The 4,528-nt window shown below is 37.3% G+C and overlaps 1 pseudogene; it reads right to left on the minus strand.

Moving 5' to 3' along the window:
- Nucleotides 1-2,344: 2,344 nt before the first annotated feature.
- The window catches only part of LOC123501848, a 363,959-nt pseudogene continuing 361,775 nt past the window's right edge, over nt 2,345-4,528 (minus strand).

The raw sequence follows: 4,528 nt of genomic DNA on the forward strand, positions 1-4,528 counted from the left end.
GAACCAAGATTTACAAGGAATTTTTAAGTGTTTCCAGTATTCCAGAACCACAGTAAGACACAGAAGCGATTATTTCCAGCCATTTTCCATCACTGACCTGGAAATAAGCCATTTTCAACCAATAAGCCATAGAACTAAGATTTACAAGGAATTCTTAAGTGTTTCCAGTATTCCAGAACCACAGTAAGACACAGAAGCGATTATTTCCAGCCATTTTCCATCACTGACCTGGAAATAAGCCATTCTCAAACAGTAAGCCATAGAACCAGGATTTACATGGGATTATTAAGTGTTTCCAGCATTCCAGAAATCCAATTAAACACACGAGTCATTTCCAGTAACTGACCAATAACAGTTCCAGGTTGGTATTCAGGGGTGGGTCGCAGTGTCACGATTCCCTGCCTCTACTCTCCTCCTCGCCGTCCTGCGCAGCCCACCCCCATATAAATCTTGGCTCCACGGATAGAAAAAAGGGAATTTACCAGTCTCGTAATTCATATCCCGGGGAAGGATTCATGTTTGGGTCTTGTCGTGAGCTGCGTTTTCATTTGATATCGATTTTTGGTTTAAAATGTTCTTATTTTACCATTATTTCTTTGTATTTCTTTCTTGTTTAATTTCTTTATTTTGTTGACGTGAGATTTTTTTTTTCATTTGCTATTTATTGTTTACATTTCTTCTTCTGTCGTTCTTGTAGTAGTAGTAGTAGTAGTAGTAGTAGTAGTAGTAGTAGTAGTAGTAGTAGTAGTAGTTGTTGTTGTTGTTGTTGTTGATCATGAGAGGTGTTTTGATTTGCTATGTTTTTTTTTTTCTACTTTTCTAATTTGTTTGGCCTTTGATTACTTCTTAAAGTTTCTTCCTTTTATCGAATTTTTTTTTTTAGCTCTTCCTTCCATTTCTTTCTGTTTCTTCTTTTATATCCATATTATATTCTTTCTTTTTCTTTTATATCCACTATTTTCAAATTTAAAATGCATCATACTTCTTTTCTTTTCAAACCGTGAATGTGTTTTATATTTTCTGCATTAAGTTTAGAATGCATTTTTCTATTCTTTTCCCTTTCAAATTTAGATCATCATGTTTAAATTGATTATATTACCGTTCCTTTCCTTCTTGTGTACTTTTTTTTAGCTTTCCAAGCTTCTTAGGGATTTTCTGATCATTAATTTTCCCCACAATTCAACTCTCAACATTTCTAGTCTTTTTTTCCCTTTTTTTTCCTCCAAAGTAAGTCACATTATTTGATTTCCTTTATATGCAATTCTTTCCCCCATTTTTCCTCCTGTGTTTCATCCTCAAGTCTCGCTTACATCGTATATACAAATTTGGTTTACGTAATGCACTCCTCTATTCATTTACTGTGGCTGCTTCTGTAAAACGTGCTCTCTCTCTCTCTCTCTCTCTCTCTTGTTTTTTTCGTCATCTTCGGCTCAAATGGTATGAAAATTGGATGAGGAGGAGGAGGAAAATGAGGAGGTAGAGGAGGAGGAGGAGGAGGAGGAGGAGGAGGAGGAGGAGGAGGAGGAAGAGGAGTAAAAAATAAAAGAAAAAAAAATATGGCATAATGATAAATAAATGGCATAATAAGCACTAAACGAAAAGAGGAAACACACACACACACACACACACACACACACACACACACACACACACACACACACACACACACACACACCACAAATGAAAAGCAACAACAACAACAACAGCAAAATCTCAAATTGTAGCAATCAGACCAAATAAAACTAAGAAAAAAAGAGAAAAACGAAAAAAAATACTTACCAAAAAAATAAAAAACGAAATTGAAGAAACCAAATCTGGAAATAAAAGAAAAGTAGAGAAAAAATAGAAAATAAAAAAAGGAAGAGAAGAATAGAAAAAAAATGATAGAAAAAAGTAGAGAACACCAAGAAAGAGAAAAGGAAAACAAAAAGAGGAAAAGAAAGGTTGGAAAAATGAGAACGAAAATAGGATAAGAAAAAAAAAGCAAATAAAAAGAACCGAAAGTAAACAACGTAAGAGGAGAAAAATATAAAGAAAAAAGAAGAAAAACGAAGAAATATAAGGAGAAAATGAAAATGATAAAATGGAAAACAAAATGAAAAAAAATTAAAAAGCCAAATTAATTACTCATAAAAGCTTGAGTGATGGTCAGGAAGAGGAGGAGGAGGAGGAAGAGGAAGAGGAAGAGGAAGAGAAAGAAGGATAGGAGGAAGAAAAATAAGAAAAAATAGACAAAAAAAAATTAATTACTCATAAAAGCTTTTGGAGGATCAGGAAGAGGAGGAGGAGGAGGAGGAAGAGGAAGAGGAGAAAGAAAAGAGAAAGAGGAGGAGGAAGAAGAAGAGGAGGAAAAGAAGGATCAGAAACAAAAACAGGGATAAAAAAGAAATTAAAAAAATCGAATCAATTACTCATGAAAGCTTTCGGAGGATCAGGAAGAGGAAGAGGAGGAGAAAGAGACAGAGGAGGAGGAGGAGGAGGAGGAAGAGAAGCATCGGGGACAGTGACTGGTTTCTCTGCCTCGCACGATGGACCAATGGCAACGTGTGGGTCGCTAAGAATGTCCGTGATTGGTAGAGAAGAATCCCTCTTGCTCTGATTGGCTCTTGTTGGTGGTGGTGGTGGTGGTGGTGGTGGCGGTGGTGGTGGTGGTGGTGTCCCAGCTGTCTAACAAGTGGGCAACCTCGCGGAATCCATCTAAGAATTTTGTACTGCCACTACAGCTTTCCAGACCTAAAAAGAGGGAGGACGGGAGGGGATAGTGGTGTTTGTGTTGTTGTTGTCTTTGCTTTTATTACTCTTGTTATTGCTCTTGTCGTCTCTGTTATTGTCATTATTTTCATCATTATTATTACTTTTCAGTCATTATTGCTACTGTTGTTTTTGTCTTTGTTGTTGCTGTTACTCATATTCCTATTACTCTCTGCTATTGTTCTCTTCGTTGTCATTATTATTCTTTCTATTTCTATCATTATTACTACTCTCACTGTTATCATTACCATTACTCTGTTTTTTGTCATTATTGCTACTCTACCTGTCATTATTATCATTGCTATTGTTATTGTTGCTGTTGTTACTGGCAGGGAGAAGATTGGTAGTGCTAGTGACCGACAGCTGAGCGAGAAACTGAGACACATTTTTACCTTAATTTTTGGGCATGATTAGAATATTTCATTGACATTAATAAGGGTCTATGGAGGTGAGAAGATTACTAGCCAGAGTCTTCAATATTTTAATCCACACATAAGTTTCTGAAGCTGTGTAAAATCACCAGATAATAAGCAGAATGAATATAAAAACGCGTCATGGTACTGAAGGGGTGTGATGGATAAATGGTAAATAAATGATAGAAAACTTTTAATCTATTTCACTAATTCCTTTCAAGCTTCCTCCTTTTCACGAATTAGTCACACAAACTCTTCACCTACACGAGAACAGCAAACCGGGTGAATAAACCTCTTAACCTCTTAACGCAAGTAAAAAAGATGAAAAAGAGAGAGAAAAAAACCCTTACTCCAATATCTTTCCTTTCTCTTGTCCTCCTAAACCCTTTAATTACACGAGAACAGCAAACCGGGTGAATAAACTGCCCTAAACCTCTTCACGCAAATAGAAAAAAGAAGAAAAGAAAAAAAAGAGAAAACGAGAAAAAAACCCTAACGCCAATATCTTTCCTGTATCTTGTCCTCCCAAACCCTTTACTTACATGAGGACAGAGAGCCTGGCGATGAACTGTCTCCCTCATATACATAATTTCTCAGATCATCGCCTTGAGAGGGAAGCTGGCCCCCTCCGCCACTTCCACCGCCTCCTCCCGCTCCTCCACCCTTCTTCCCAATGCCGGAAGTGGAGGAGGGTGGACAGGTGGTACGTGGGTGATCCTCCGCTCCACTGCTGGTCACTGAAGCCGCGTCCACTTGCAGTACATCCACATCTGAGGGGCGGTGTGTGGATAGGGTGAACGGTAAAGGTTGGGAGACAAATTAGTTAGGATTGGGGTTAGAATGATTAGGATTGAGGTTAGAGAGAGGAAACTGTTAAGATGACGGAGGGACAAGGTGGAGGGAAGAGGGAGGGGAAATAAAGGGAGATAAAAAAGAGAGGGGAAAAAACTCGAGAGGGAAAGGTGTTGAATAGAAAAAAAAAAAAAAACTGGGGAGAGGAAACTGTTAGGATTAGGGAGGAAAAAACTATTAAGATTGGATTAGATAAAAGATTAGGATTGGAGTTAGAAAATGATTAGGATTAGGAAGAGTAAACTGTTAGGATTAAAGAGAGAAAACTATCAAGATTGGATTACATAAGTGATTAGGATTGGAGTTAGAAAATTATTGGGATTAGGAAGAAGAAACTGTTAGGATTAGGTATAGAAAACTGGTAGGATTGGATTAGATAATGATTGGATCGAGGACAGAAAATTATTAGGATTAGGTAGAACAATTGAATTAGGGAGAGCAAATAGTTAGGATTAGGCAGAGTAAATGATTAGGATTAGGCATAGAAGACTGTTAGGATTGGGTTAGATAAA

Source organism: Portunus trituberculatus, chromosome 10, assembly GCF_017591435.1.
Source record: "Portunus trituberculatus isolate SZX2019 chromosome 10, ASM1759143v1, whole genome shotgun sequence".
Lineage (NCBI taxonomy): Eukaryota > Metazoa > Arthropoda > Malacostraca > Decapoda > Portunidae > Portunus > Portunus trituberculatus.